The following is a 16,791-nucleotide window of genomic DNA, read 5'->3' as shown; positions in this document are numbered from 1 at the left end:
ACCAGGATCGGCTCAAAGAGCCCGAGGCTGGTTATGCTTAGGAGGGGGGACCCCACGCAATTTTTTATGAAAAAATAAGCACTTTCCCACCCCTTCCCACTGATATACATGCACGGATCTCATGGATCCGTGCATGCCTATCCAATCACGAATAAAAAAAAAAGGTCTGTTTTTTTTTAGCACTTTTTTACGAGTTGTAATTTTTCACGGCAGTGTTTGTTTGTTTTTTGCTTTGCACTTCTTAGTAAATGACCGAGATTCATACTTAAACAGCCGCGTTTTGACCGATGGTGTATTCATTCGTAATTTTTTACTTGGACTTGCAAAAAATTACGAATGCCCTCATCTCTGCCGTGATTAGTGTTTAGTAAATTACCGAGATGACACTTTGATGAAAAAACGGCATCTCGGTCAAAATCGGGAGCTTAGTAAATTTCCCCCAATGTATCAAATAATATATATCTAGATGTTTCAATTGCTAAAAGGAAAAATATAACTAGAAAAATTATATACAAAAATGCATTGATATATAGCATGATTATTTAAAAATATATGTGAGATGCTACACGGATAGGTTATATGTTTTTACCAAACAGTATAATAATAAAAAATAAAAATGGAAATAATGATAAAGGTAAAAATAAAAACAATGATAACGGTCAGTCCATCTAGAGGTCATTATAATCTAATTTACAGAGCATAAATAGCTTGAAATTTCTCTGGAAACCAGTTACGGATAATGTAAATGCCTTCTTGTCAAAAATCTTATCTAATGGCAGATATATAGATAACAATGGCCCTCATTCCGAGTTGTTCGCTTGCTTGCTGCTTTTAGCAGCATTGCAAACGCTAGGCCGCCCCCCTCTGGGAGTGTATCTTAGCTTAGCAGAATAGCGAACGAAAGGTTAGCAGAACTGCTACTAAATATTTCCCTGCAGTTTCTGAGTAGCTCCAGACCTACTCCTAGATTGCGATCACCTCAGTCTGTTTAGTTCCTGGTTTGACGTCACAAACACGCCCTGCGTTCGGCCAGCCACTCCTGCGTTTTTACCTGGCACGCATGCGTTTTTTAGCACACTCCCTGAAAACGGCCAGTTTCCGCCCAGAAACACCCACTTCCTGTCATCACACTACGATCACTCGAGCGATGAAAAAACGTAGCTCAACCTTGTGTAAATTTACTAAGTTTTGTGTTAAATAACTTAGCGCATGTGCGCTGCGTACCATGCGCATGCGCATTTTCCACCTAATCGTTGTTGCGAAAAACGACAACGAGCGAACAACTCTGAATGACCACCCTTAGCCTCATAGTAAACATATATGCCCCAAAAATACATAAGAGATTTGGAAAGGGATCCTGTTGGAATGACAAACTTAATCTGATATATACAGATACTAAACAATGGAACTGATCCTCAATATGAGGTTCAATACTAACTACACTAAATGTCTGCAAATCTGGACAGTTGGGAGGTATGCTGTAGCATTTATGCACAAGTCCAAAGAATTATCACTCAAACTCTACCTATTCAGGTACAGCCCTCCTGACACTGCTAAATTGTGGCGGGTTGAGTATGAAATCCCGGTGGTGAGAATACAGTCAGGATGACTGCCGACAGCGGCATCCCGACGGATCCCAGTATGTAATCAAACCATGCCCCTAACCCACCCCTCCCTCAGCCTAACCCTAACCCTCCCCTCCCTCAGCCTAACTCTAAACCCACTGCCCCCCCTCCCCTATGCCAACTGCAGCTTAATCCCTAACTTCCCCCACAACCTATCCATCCCCCTAGTGCCTAACCCCACCCCCACACTTACCAGCAGGATTCCGACAGTCGGGATCAGGGTTGGACTGGCCCACAGAGGTACAGGGGAAACCACCGGTGGGCCCTACTGCCTGCCCCCCCCCCCCCCCCTCTTCTAGGGATCAGGTTCCAGACTGTGCTGTTACTAATCTAGCAAATTATCTAGCATGCACTACAGTATTTACTGTATATATTTATCTAGGGGACCAACACTTGTAAAATGGTTAGGCAAACCAATGTGGTGGCTGGGCACATCCCCTCTAGAGACTGGCCATACCCCTAAACATGGGCCCCTACCACTGCTTTCCCCCGGTGGGCCCTACATGCCCCAGTCCGACACTGGTCGGGATCCCGCTGTCAGTTTTCTGACTGTTGAGATCCCGACTGTTGGGACCCTGGCCGTATCCACCTTTGGTAGAGCCTGAGGATATATAAATAATGTACATTACATACTTGGGGTGTATACAGTAGCGGATCTTGCCAAGGGCAAGCAGGACTTTTGCCTGGGGCGCTGCCTTCCGGAGGGCGCCGGCGCCATCCGGAGGGCGCCGCACCATGGCAAGATCCGCTGCTGCTGTCAGTGCTGTGCCCCCCGCTGCCGCCCGCCGTGAAGGGAACTAGACGCGTAGCGTCGTTTCCCTTCGTGGAGAGGACCTTTACTGTGCGGTGCGCGATGACGTCATCGCGCACCGCAGATCATTTCAGCCACGCCCCTATTGCCCGCCCGGGGCGCTGAAAACCCTGGAGCCGGCCCTGGGTGTATATATAAACTACAATCACTCTATTTATTCCATGAATACTATTTCAATCATTAAAACACAGCCTTTCCTATATGTTAATGTGAAATGGTGACTTTAATTGCTCTTTAAATTATATCTAATGTTGGACTTGGAATCAAGGTAAAATTCGAAATAAGTTCATAGTAATACAGGTTGAGTATCCCATATCCAAATATTCCGAAATACGGAATATTCCGAAATACGGACTTTTTTGAGTGAGAGTGAGATAGTGAAACCTTTGTTTTTTGATGGCTCAATGTACACAAACTTTGTTTAATACACAAATTTATTAAAATATTGTATTAAATGACCTTCAGGCTGTGTGTATAAGGTGTATATGAAACATAAATGAATTGTGTGAATGTAGACACACTTTGTTTAATGCACAAAATTATAAAAAATATTGGCTAAAATGACCTTCAGGCTGTGTGTATAAGGTGTATATGTAACATAAATGCATTCTGTGCTTAGATTTAGGTCCCATCACCATGATATCTCATTATGGTATGCAATTATTCCAAAATACGGAAAAATCCCATATCCAAAATACCTCTGGTCCCAAGCATTTTGGATAAGGGAGACTCAACCTGTACTGTAAACCAAATATTAGCATTTTAAACAGGGATGATAAATTGCCCATGTGGACTTTCACTCTGTAATTTATTGCTAGTAAGGAATTTAAGAAACATAAATAACTGAAAAACAGGAGGTAAACTGTAATTCAATTTTATTTTTTTCAGTTTGACATTTTCCGATAAAATACCATGCAATCTGCCAGTGTATCACACACCTGTCATAGTAAGAGCTGGAGATGCATCCTGGGGGGATTCTGCAAGACCCTGAAATATGTCACAGATAAATCAGTCGGCAATAAGTCCTTTATTGGGTGCATTGCTGAGGTCTTAGCTTGATCTTCAATATCAGAAAATTACATGTTCACTAAAATAGATGCTACAACACATATACATTACACAAATCACAATCCTGATACATGTAGGTCTACAAAAACGATTTTTCCTCTATTCCAACAGTGAATAAGGGAAAGATTTACAATTTAAAAAAAAACTGAACTGAAAAGTGCTTTAACAGAAATATGCATAATTATATTTTAACCAGAAATGTGTAATTACAGCTGTGAGTATAGATATTTATATTAAAGGAAGGCAAAATAAAAATATTCGGAGGAAACTTAAGAGATAAATCCATGGCAGTCGGCTCCATTTGATGCCTACATCTCCACTCTGGGTACAAGACAGGCAGTTGTGACCACAGTGGGCATTAGTTTGGTGGTAGGCACTATAGGAATAATATTCTGTATCGCAACCTCTCTTTACTATCAATCAATTCCTGGTTTGTAAAACAAAAGTCCAGATTGCTCCAGAAAATCTGACTGACTGATCAGATACTAGACTCAATAAGCACTATTAGCACCACCTCATCCTACAAGCTGACATCCAAATTGCTTTACAAATTCAAGTAGGAAAAATCTGTTTGTGCAAAAGGGGAACTAAAATATTATAAATATAATTGTTTATCATCTAGTACCAATTCTAAATCATTATTAGTAGGGGTATTTTACACCTGTGTGTGTCCCTTCAAATAGTATATCATCACACCATCATGGTGTGGGAAAAAAAATCATAGGGACAAATCTCCTGGCAATTGAGGATATATATCGGGCAAGGGTTACTAAGCGGGCGGAAAGGATCATTGGTGATCACTCCCACCATGCTCACGACATGTTCAGGAGGCTGCCGTCAGGGAGGCGGTACGGCTCGCAACTGGTGAGAACCGCCAGACACAACAGTCCCCCCCCCCTCGCCCAAACAACTACCCTAATAAATTCGATGAGCGCCTAGCCCATTCCATTTGCAATTCAACCTGGCACATGTATCTACGAACCTATCGTGCTGCTCTTCCCCATGTGCGTTTGGTCTTGTTATGTATGTATACTGTCTTAAGGGCCTCATACACTACTGCGACAGGCGATCGCCCCGGCAGCCTCCTGGGCGGCAGGATCGCCCAAGATACATTGTATGCGGTACTTTTGCATACGTTATATCTTGGGCGATCCCAGCCATGCCTGCGGGGTCCGACATATTATGAGTGCAGCACGCTCAATCTGGAGGATACGATCCGATGCTCACGGGAACGCGCATCGGATCGGATCAGAACCACCTCCAAAATGCCCGATTTCACCCGATATATCGGGCCGAATGCCCGAAATCAATTAAATCGGGCATTATCGTTCTAGTGTATGGGGCCCTTTAGAGCGGTGGCTATCGGAAACAAATTCCTTGTGTATTGTGCATTGTGTACTGATATACTTGGCAATAAAGTGATTCAGATTCTGGTGTACTACAAGCCAATTCCTGGAATAATATGCTTGTGTGTGCGTCACTAGCTGTAATTTCAATTCTGTATTAGATAATATTCAAAGCAACAAATAAATTACTCACAAAACAACCCAAACTAAATAAATATTCTGTGGGTGTAAATTGAAGGCAGGGCAATAAAAAGGAGAATATGGCACGAGGGGAGGGAGGGGGATGTGGGGAAGGAGGATGTGGGCGAGGGGAGAGGGGGGAGGGGCAGAGGCACACAAAAGAGTCCCAAACAATAAAACATTGTGATATTGTATACACAGAACATATTATACAGGTCAGATCCTTCCACCAGATTTCATTCTCTACACCTCAAATAGTCTCATCTTATCTACAGCTGAAAAAGTAATATCGGTCTAAGTTCTGTAAATAAATAAATAAATACATATTCTAGGTCAGACTACACACTGGCAGTTTCTCCTTGAGGAAAACCTTTTCGACTGGCACATAAGGGTTATTAGAAGGCAGAAGAGTCATCTTTGTAAATGTAATGGTGTCAAGCGTACCCTGGGTGCAGCCATTGTGACCGCAGTAGTAGAGGACTGTGGAATACATTCAATTCTCTTTGCAATGTGCTGGAAAATGTGTCCACCGTGACTGTCCCATGCGGGAAAGTTATTCCTTCTAGCAACTAGTCACATTGCTGTATACAGTGTTAGCCCCTCCCCTTCCCCCTACTTACAGATAATATACACTGTACGGATGCGGTCAGACTCAGAAACTTTGCGCTGTCCAAGATGCACGTTGTCTAGCAGATTGCGAATATCATCCATTCTAAGGGTAATAATTTCCATGCCAAATCCATGAGATACGCTTCTACTGATTGAGCCATAGCACAACATTTTGGATGCAGAATAGGTTTTAATGTTTACCTCAGTGGAAGCAGTCATGTCGTGTAAGTGCTGAATTATGTATTTTTAAGAGGCCGATTTTATTTTCTACATTACACGTTAATTAACCTTTTTACTTGCTGGAAGTGATGAAGGGGAGGGGAGAAGAGTGTCATTTATAATGAAGCAGTGAACTGAAGGTTAGGCAGATTGCCCCATCTGGTGGTTTGATAAAATCATCTCAGTAATAAGTACTGGTAGATAAGAGCAGAACACAACGGCAACGCTGAGACGGTGGTGCAATGTGTACAACTTCCAAGCATGGACACGGTGGCGCTGTATGCTTAGTGATGATCTTCTAATCTGTGGAGGAGGCAGAAGAGAGCAGGATATTTACATACAGAATCCATGTGACCCTCCTAAATATCACTGCAAGTAAAGGCTTCCCAATAACGTACTGTATCTCAGTAAGCGCCTCCAATTAATTGCATTCACTAATCTGGTAATGCAGCTGCTTAAACAATTATAATAAAACTAGACATTGGCCTTAATTCATGGGTGATCCAAATATCGAATACTTCATTGGGCAAATACTGCATACATAATACAGTTATCAAACCCACCCTAGCTGTCACCTGACAGTAAAGGTAATTTACAAAAGTGTGATATAAGGATGTAAATCACTTAAGTTAGATAAACATGTAAAAAGCACAAGCGATATCTAAAACAATTTACACTTACATTACACAATTGTTCTAAAAAATTACATCTGGACCCAATTTATAAATATATTAGCATCACAGGGATAAAGGCAATCTCCACCTGTGACGATCCCTGCCCAGTCCAATCACACACAGCATAAATGGGAGGGCGTAGAATTTACAACATATTATCAGCAAATGCTAACCCAACAAGATGTCGAAAATATATCAAGCAGCAGAAAGAGCCACTGAAGCATAAAGAGGGATCTCGTTAGATCCTTCCTCCCCTTCCTTAATCTATTTGTGTGAACAAGTTGAACTATGGTACATGCACAGAAAACGCAGCCCGGACAAAACCCAGAAATAGAATATTTTTACTCTGTGATCAGCAGTGAAATAACAGGTTTTGCCACTCATCAGGACAGCTGCTTAACAGAAGCATAGAAATAATGAATTTGACAGCAGATAAGAACCCCTTGACCCATCTAGTCTACCCCTTTTCTAACCATATTATTACCTCAAACCCTATATGATCCTTATTTCTTTGTAAGGCTATCCTTTTATCTATCCTATGCATGTATACATTGCTCTACTGTCACCTCTAATGGGAGGCTATTCCACTAGACTACTACCCTTCTGTGAAGCAATTTTTCATCAAGTTTTCCGTTAACCTCCCTCCCTACAGTATCAGTGCATGTCCTTGTAGTCTAATACCTTTCTTCCTTTGAAGAATGTCTCCCTCCTGGACCTTGTTAAAACCCTTGATGTATCTGAAAGTTTCTATCAAGTCCCCCTTTTTCCTTCACTGCTTCAAACTATACATGTTAAGATCTTTTAGTCTATCTGGGTGAATTTTGTGATGTAGGCCATGTACCATTTTAATACTAACACTATGTTAGGGAGTTGACCACCGCGCACACAGGGAGCCGCAGAAATTGATTAGTGAGTGTGTACACCTACCACACTGCTATAGATAACCAAGGAATAAAAGACACACAACCCTATAATTCTGCGCTCATCAACTGAAGTTAACGGTCAAATTGTTCATAGATATGAAGTCTCTATATAGGAATGTCCCCGTAGATGAGAGTCAATGTTTGTATGTCCGTCCTGTATAGCCAGATATTTCTTGATATTCCCGATGTAGATTTTTCCAACTCGTAATCTCAAGGAAAATGACAAAATATACAGAAAAAACAATATAGTGTAGTAGGTTTTTTTCCAACCAGGATAAAATATACAAGAGGGGAGTTCTCTATTAAGCTGTCCTAGCTTGTGAATTGTATAGGAAGAATATCATACCGTACTCACACCAAGGTGAAGTAAGAATCATTCATAAAGGTTTCTTTTGCAGTTCACCAACACCCGTGGTTGTACTGTATTGTTCTACCCCACCAATGATTGTGGACACACGTGGATAAGTGACGTACCAAACTTACAGTTTGATCTGCTTTAACTTGCACATAAAGGTTTCTTTTCTCCTATTTTCACTTCACTTCTGTATATGGAATCCAAAATACTTCCAATACCACATTTGAGGTATCCCAGAGGATACCCCTGGTGTATCCTCTGGGATATCTCAAATGTGTCATTTGCAAAAAGGCATACTTTCACTTTAATGCCATTTGCAATGTCACCAATTAAGATGTTAAAAAACATTGTTCCAGATCACTGGGGTACTGGTAATATTTCCCTCCTGTGAATGCACTCTATTTACTACAACTCTCTGTTTTCTATCCTGCAACCAAGACCTTATCAATTCAACCATCTTAATATCCTATACCATGCTTTCAAGTTTATTCAACAGTCTGCGATGTGGGACAGTGTTAAAAGCTTTACTAAGAAAAGCCGTCCGGCATGAAATAATAGCAAATAACCCTGATACTAAAATTTTTTTATCACTACAAAGAGCAACGATAAGAGATGTTAGTAACCAGGTAAAATTTGTGGATGATCTTGTAAAGGCTCCTAAAACTCTATATCTGTGAAGGGATGTAGTTACTATCCCGGCGGTCAGAATCCCGGGCATCAGAATACTGACGCCGGGATCCCGACCGCTGAGAATGCCGACAGCTGCGCCACGGCTATTCCCACTCGTGGGTGTCCACGACACCCATAGATTGGGAACAGAACCAGTGGGCAAGCGCAGCAAGCCACTGTGCCCGCAGCGTGGCGAGCGCAGTAAACCCACAAGGGGCTTTCAAGCCCTCGCCTCGCTTCCAGCATTCATGGCGGCCAGGAACCCGGGGTCAGTAATCTGACCTCCGGGATCCCGACTGCCGTGAGTTTCATTACCAACCTGCTGTGATATCACTTGCCCCATCTCTGTATAAGAATCAACTAATTCACAATAATGCATTTCTGCATGGCAAGTCTGCCCAGCTGCCAGTCACACTGTGCCTGCTGTATTAGTGAGCCTCCCCTCCTAACCTAGAAACCTGCTGCAGAGGAATGAGAGTGCTTGTGGGACAAATTTATCCAAGTATAAACCTCCAGTTTTCTCAGGTTCACTAGTGAGTTTTACTTACTGTTTATAGCTGCAAAATGTCTGTGTTCCTGCAATAACTACAATGTCAGTTTCAGCACTGGATTCAGCAGCTAACACTGGGATAGAACATTTTAAGAGACTGATACAGCAGGATAGGTCTGTGTTCTCCTGAGCCTGTGTAATGGTGTGTACACACGGTGAGATATTTTCTTACAATTTTGACTATATAGTCAAAATCGTAAGAAAATTTAGTGCAGATCGCAAGGTGATAGTCAACTTGCGATCCAGATTTGATGCCAATACACAGTCCCGCGCGGTCGGCATCGCAAGCCTAGATAGACTGTGCAGGCAAGTCAAATTTGACTACCTCTATAGAAGAGATAGTCAAAATTGACACTTAGCCAAAATCACACAGTCAGTATCGCAAGCACAGTCATTATGTGCTTGCGATGCCGACCTAGCCCCTGTCGCATAGTGAGAATCGGGCATAGCCTGAATCTCACCATGTGTATGCACCTTAAGTGTGTGGTTAATAAAGTAATTAATATGAATCCCCATAAGACACTGATACAGCAGGATAGGTCTGTGTTCTCCTGAGCGTGTGTGAGTGTATGGCTAATAATGTCATTAATAAGAAGCCCCATAAGAGACTGATACAGGAGGATAGGTCTGTGTTCTCCTGAGCGTGTGTGAGTGTACGGCTAATAATGTCATTAATAAGAAGCCCCATAAGAGACTGATACAGCAGGATAGGTCTGTGTTCTCCTGAGCGTGTGTGAGTGTATGGTTAATAAAGTCATTAATAAGAAGCCTCATAAGAGACTGATACAGCAGGATAGGTCTGTGTTCTCCTGAGCCTATGTGAGTGTATGGTTAATAAAGTCATTAATAAGAAGCCTCATAAGAGACTGATACAGCAGGATAGGTCTGTGTTCTCCTGAGCCTATGTGAGTGTATGGCTAATAATGTCATTAATAAGAAGCCCCACAAGAGACTGATACAGCAGGATAGGTCTGTGTTCTCCTGAGCCTATGTGAGTATATGGTTAATAAAGTCATTAATAAGAAGCCTCATAAGAGACTGATACAGCAGGATGGGTCTGTGTTCTCCTGAGCCTATGTGAGTGTATGGCTAATAATGTCATTAATAAGAAGCCCCACAAGAGACTGATACAGCAGGATAGGTCTGTGTTCTCCTGAGCCTATGTGAGTGTATGGTTAATAAAGTCATTAATAAGAAGCCTCATAAGAGACTGATACAGCAGGATAGGTCTGTGTTCTCCTGAGCCTATGTGAGTGTATGGCTAATAATGTCATTAATAAGAAGCCCCACAAGAGACTGATACAGCAGGATAGGTCTGTGTTCTCCTGAGCCTATGTGAGTGTATGGTTAATAAAGTCATTAATAAGAAGCCCCATAAGAGACTGATACAGCAGGATAGGTCTGTGTTCTCCTGAGCCTATGTGAGTGTATGGTTAATAAAGTCATTAATAAGAAGCCTCATAAGAGACTGATACAGGAGGGTAGGTCTGTGTTCTCCTGAGCGTGTGTGAGTGTATGGCTAATAATGTCATTAATAAGAAGCCCCATAAGACACTGATACAGCAGGATAGGTCTGTGTTCTCCTGAGCCTATGTGAGTGTATGGCTAATAATGTCATTAATAAGAAGCCCCATAAGACACTGATACAGCAGGATAGGTCTGTGTTCTCCTGAGCCTATGTGAGTGTATGGTTAATAATGTCATTAATAAGAAGCCCCATAAGAGACTGATACAGGAGGATAGGTCTGTGTTCTCCTGAGCCTATGTGAGTATATGGTTAATAAAGTCATTAATAAGAAGCCCCACAAGAGACTGATACAGGAGGATAGGTCTGTGTTCTCCTGAGCCTATGTGAGTATATGGTTAATAAAGTCATTAATAAGAAGCCCCACAAGACACTGATACAGGAGGATAGGTCTGTGTTCTCCTGAGCGTGTGTGAGTGTATGGCTAATAATGTCATTAATAAGAAGCCTCATAAGACACTGATACAGCAGGATAGGTCTGTGTTCTCCTGAGCGTGTGTGAGTGTATGGCTAATAAAGTCATTAATAAGAAGCACCATAAGAGACTGATACAGGAGGATAGGTCTGTGTTCTCCTGAGCCTATGTGAGTATATGGTTAATAATAAGAATTTACTTACCGATAATTCTATTTCTCGGAGTCCGTAGTGGATGCTGGGGTTCCTGAAAGGACCATGGGGAATAGCGGCTCCGCAGGAGACAGGGCACAAAAGTAAAGCTTTCCGATCAGGTGGTGTGCACTGGCTCCTCCCCCTATGACCCTCCTCCAAGCCAGTTAGGTACTGTGCCCGGACGAGCGTACACAATAAGGGAGGAATTTTGAATCCCGGGTAAGACTCATACCAGCCACACCAATCACACCGTACAACTTGTGATCTAAACCCAGTTAACAGTATGATAACAGCGGAGCCTCTGAAAAGATGGCTCACAACAATAATAACCCGATTTTTGTAACTATGTACAAGTATTGCAGATAATCCGCACTTGGGATGGGCGCCCAGCATCCACTACGGACTCCGAGAAATAGAATTATCGGTAAGTAAATTCTTATTTTCTCTATCGTCCTAGTGGATGCTGGGGTTCCTGAAAGGACCATGGGGATTATACCAAAGCTCCCAAACGGGCGGGAGAGTGCGGATGACTCTGCAGCACCGAATGAGAGAACTCCAGGTCCTCCTTAGCCAGGGTATCAAATTTGTAGAATTTAGCAAACGTGTTTGCCCCTGACCAAGTAGCTGCTCGGCAAAGTTGTAAAGCCGAGACCCCTCGGGCAGCCGCCCAAGATGAGCCCACCTTCCTTGTGGAATGGGCATTTACATATTTTGGCTGTGGCAGGCCTGCCACAGAATGTGCAAGCTGAATTGTATTACACATCCAACTAGCAATAGTCTGCTTAGAAGCAATAGCACCCAGTTTGTTGGGTGCATACAGGATAACAGCAAGTCAGTTTTCCTGACTCCAGCCGTCCTGGAACATATTTTCAGGGCCCTGACAACATCTAGCAACTTGGAGTCCTCCAAGTCCCTAGTAGGTGCAAGGCACCACAATAAGCTGGTTCAGGTGAAACACTGACACCACCTTAGGGAGAGAACTGGGGACGAGTCCGCAGCTCTGCCCTGTCCGAATGGACAAACAGATATGGGCTTTTTTGAGAAAAAACCACCAATTTGACACTCGCCTGGTCCAGGCCAGGGCCAAGAGCATGGTCACTTTTCATGTGAGATGCTTCAAATCCACAGATTTGACTGGTTTTAAACCAATGTGATTTGAGGAATCCCAGAACTACGTTGAGATCCCACAGTGCCACTGGAGGCACAAAAGGGGGTTGTATATGCAATACTCCCTTGACAAACTTCTGGACTTCAGGAACTGAAGCCAATTCTTTCTGGAAGAAAATTGACAGGGCCGAAATTTGAACCTTAATGGACCCCAATTTGAGGCCCATAGACACTCCTGTTTGCAGGAAATGCAGGAAACGACCGAGTTGAAATTTCTTTGTGGGGCCTTCCTGGCCTCACACCACGCAACATATTTTCGCCACATGTGGTGATAATGTTGTGCGGTCACCTCCTTTCTGGCTTTGACCAGGGTAGGAATGACCTCTTCCGGAATGCCTTTTTCCCCTAGGATCCGGCTTTCCACCTCCATGCCGACAAACGCAGCTGCGGTAAGTCTTGGAACAGACATGGTACTTGCTGAAGCAAGTCCCTTCTTAGCGGCAGAGGCCATAAGACCTCTGTAAGCATCTCTTGAAGTTCCGGGTACCAAGTCCTTCTTGGTCAATCCGGAGCCATGAGTATAGTTCTTACTCCTCTACGTCTTATAATTCTCAGCACCTTAGGTATGAGAAGCAGAGGAGGGAACACATACACCGACTGGTACACCCACGGTGTTACCAGAACGTCCACAGCTATTGCCTGAGGGTCTCTTGACCTGGCGCAATACCTGTCCCGTTTTTTTGTTCAGACGGGACGCCATCATGTCCACCTTTGGTATTTCCCAACGGTTTACAATCATGTGGAAAAAACTTCCCGATGAAGTTTCCACTCTCCCGGGTGGAGGTCGTGCCTGCTGAGGAAGTCTGCTTCCCAGTTTCCATTCCCGGGATGAAACACTGCTGACAGTGCTATCACATGATTTTCCGCCCAGCGAAAAGTCCTTGCAATTTTTGCCATTGCCCTCCTGCTTCTTGTGTCGCCCTGTCCTTTTTACGTGGGCGACTGCCGTGATGTTTTTCCCACTGGATCAATACCGGCTGACCTTGAAGCAGAGGTCTTGCTAAGCTTAGAGAATTATAAATTTACCCTTAGCTCCAGTATATTTATGTGGAGAAAAGTCTCCAGACTTGATCACACTTCCTGGAAATTTTTTCCCTTGTGTGACTGCTCCCCAGCCTCTCGGGCTGGGCTCCGTGGTCACCAGCATCCAATCCTGAATGCCGAATCTGCGGCCCTCTAGAAGATGAGCACTCTATAACCACCACAGGAGAGACACCCTTGTCCTTGGATATAGGGTTATCCGCTGATGCATCTGAAGATGCGATCCGGACCATTTGTCCAGCAGATCCCACTGAAAAGTTCTTGCGTGAAATCTGCCGAATGGAATTGCTTCGTAGGAAGCCACCATTTTTACCAGGAACCTTGTGCAATGATGCACTGTTTTTAGGAGGTTCCTGACTAGCTCGGATAACTCCCTGGCTTTCTCTTCCGGGAGAAACACCTTTTTCTGGACTGTGTCCAGAATCATCCCTAGGCACAGCAGACGTGTCGTCGGGATCAGCTGCGATTTTGGAATATTTAGAATCCACCCGTGCTGTTGTAGCAGTATCCGAGATAGTGCTACTCCGACCTCCAACTGTTCCCTGGACTATGCCCTTATCAGGAGATCGTCCAAGTAAGGGATAATTAAGACGCCTTTTCTTCGAAGAAGAATCATCATTTCGGCCATTACCTTGGTAAAGACCCGGGGTGCCGTGGACATTCCAAACGGCAGCGTCTGAAACTGATAGTGACAGTTCTGCACCACGAACCTGAGGTACCCTTAGTGAGAAGGGCAAATTCGGGACATAGAGGTAAGCATCCCTGATGTCCCGGGACACTATATAGTCCCCTTCTTCCTGGTTCGTTATCACTGCTCTGAGTGACTCCATCTTGATTTGAACCTTTGTAAGTGTTCAAAAAAATTTTTTTTTTTTTTTTTTAGAATAGGTCTCACCTAGCCTTCTGGCTTCAGTACCACAATATAGTGTGGAATAATACCCCTTTTCTTGTAGTAGGAGGGGTAATTTAATTATCACCTGCTGGGAATACAGCTTGTGAATTTTTTCCCATACTGCCTCCTTGTCGGAGGGAGACCTTGGTAAAGCAGACTTCAGGAGCCTGCGAAGGGGAAACGTCTCGACATTCCAATCTGTACCCCTGGGATACTACTTGTAGGATCCAGGGGTCCTGTACGGTCTCAGCGCCATGCTGAGAACTTGTCAGAAGCGGTGGAACGCTTCTGTTCCTGGGAATGGGCTGCCTGCTGCAGTCTTCTTCCCTTTCCTCTATCCCTGGGCAGATATGATCTTATAGGGACGAAAGGACTGAGGCTGAAAAGACGGTGTCTTTTTCTGCAGAGATGTGACTTAGGGTAAAAACGGCGGATTTTCCAGCAGTTGCCGTGGCCACCAGGTCCGATGGACCGACCCCAAATAACTCCTCTTCCTTTTTACGGCAATACACCTTTGTGCCGTTTGGAATCTGTATCACCTGACCACTGTCGTGTCCATAACATCTTCTGGCAGATATGGACATCGCATTTACTCTTGATGCCAGAGTGCAAATATCCCTCTGTGCATCTCGCATATATAGAAATGCATCCTTTAAATGCTCTATAGTCAATAAAATACTGTCCCTGTCAAGGGTATCAATATTTTTAGTCAGGGAATCCGACCAAGCCACCCCAGCTCTGCACATCCAGGCTGAGGTGATCGCTGGTCGCAGTATAACACCAGTATGTGTGTATATACTTTTTATGATATTTTCCAGCCTCCTGTCAGCTGGTCCTTGAGGACGGCCCTATCTATAGACGGTACCGCCACTTGTTTTGATAAGCGTGTGAGCGCCTTATCCACCCTAAGGGGTGTTTCCCAACGCGCCCTAACTTCTGGCGGGAAAGGGTATACCGCCCATAATTTTCTATCGGGGGGAACCCACGCATCATCACACACTTTATTTAATTTATCTGATTCAGGAAAAACTACGGTAGTTTTTTCACATCCCACATAATACCCTCTTTTGTGGTACTTGTAGTATCAGAAATATGTAACACCTCCTTCATTGCCTTTAACGTGTGGCCCTAATAAGGAATACGTTTGTTTATTCACCGTCGACACTGGATTCAGTGTCCCTGTCTGTGTCTGTGTCGACCGACTAAAGTAAACGGGCGTTTTAAAACCCCTGACGGTGTTTTTGAGACGTCTGGACCGGTACTAATTGTTTGTCGGCCGTCTCATGTCGTCAACCGACCTTGCAGCGTGTTGACATTATCACGTAATTCCCTAAATAAGCCATCCATTCCGGTGTCGACTCCCTAGAGAGTGACATCACCATTACAGGCAATTGCTCCGCCTCCTCACCAACATCGTCCTCCTACATGTCGACACACACGTACCGACACACAGCACACACACAGGGAATGCTCTGATAGAGGACAGGACCCACTAGCCCTTTGGAGAGACAGAGGGAGAGTTTACCAGCACACACCAAAAACGCTATAATTATATAGGGACAACCTTATATAAGTGTTTTCCCTTATAGCATCTTTTTTATATATTTCTAACGCCAAATTAGTGCCCCCCCTCTCTGTTTTAACCCTGTTTCTGTAGTGCAGTGCAGGGGAGAGCCTGGGAGCCTTCCCTCCAGCCTTTCTGTGAGGGAAAATGGCGCTGTGTGCTGAGGAGATAGGCCCCGCCCCTTTTTCGGCGGCCTCGTCTCCCGCTCTTAACGGATTCTGGCAGGGGTTAAATATCTCCATATAGCCTCCGGAGGCTATATGTGAGGTATTTTTAGCCAAAATAGGTATTCATTTGCCTCCCAGGGCGCCCCCCTCCCAGCGCCCTGCACCCTCAGTGACTGCCGTGTGAAGTGTGCTGAGAGGAAAATGGCGCACAGCTGCAGTGCTGTGCGCTACCTTTAGAAGACTGAGGAGTCTTCTGCCGCCGATTCTGGACCTCTTCTTATTTCAGCATCTGCAAGGGGGCCGGCGGCAAGGCTCCGGTGACCATCCAGGCTGTACCTGTGATCGTCCCTCTGGAGCTGATGTCCAGTAGCCAAGAAGCCAATCCATCCTGCACGCAGGTGAGTTCACTTCTTCTCCCCTAAGTCCCTCGTTGCAGTGATCCTGTTGCCAGCAGGACTCACTGTAAAATAAAAAACCTAAGCTAAACTTTTCTAAGCAGCTCTTTAGGAGAGCCACCTAGATTGCACCCTTCTCGGCCGGGCACAAAAATCTAACTGGCTTGGAGGAGGGTCATAGGGGGAGGAGCCAGTGCACACCACCTGATCGGAAAGCTTTACTTTTGTGCCCTGTCTCCTGCGGAGCCGCTATTCCCCATGGTCCTTTCAGGAACCCCAGCATCCACTAGGACGATAGAGAAAAAGTCATTAATAAGAAGCCCCACAAGAGACTGATACAGGAGGATAGGTCTGTGTTCTCCTGAGCCTGTGTAAGTGTGTGGCTATATGGCTAATAAAGTT

General features: G+C 44.2%; 1 protein-coding gene across 1 annotated transcript in view; it reads right to left on the bottom strand.

The window, feature by feature from the left end:
• Positions 1-3,294: 3,294 nt before the first annotated feature.
• KIF5C (kinesin family member 5C) overlaps positions 3,295-16,791 on the bottom strand; it is a 135,898-nt gene continuing 122,401 nt past the window's right edge. Inside the window, exon 26 of the mRNA XM_063933751.1 lies at positions 3,295-6,161. The gene's annotated coding sequence lies outside the window, so the exon portion shown is untranslated. The remainder of the gene's footprint in view (positions 6,162-16,791) is intronic.

Source organism: Pseudophryne corroboree, chromosome 7, assembly GCF_028390025.1.
Source record: "Pseudophryne corroboree isolate aPseCor3 chromosome 7, aPseCor3.hap2, whole genome shotgun sequence".
Taxonomy (NCBI): domain Eukaryota; kingdom Metazoa; phylum Chordata; class Amphibia; order Anura; family Myobatrachidae; genus Pseudophryne; species Pseudophryne corroboree.
This window is presented reverse-complemented; position numbering and strand designations above follow the sequence as displayed.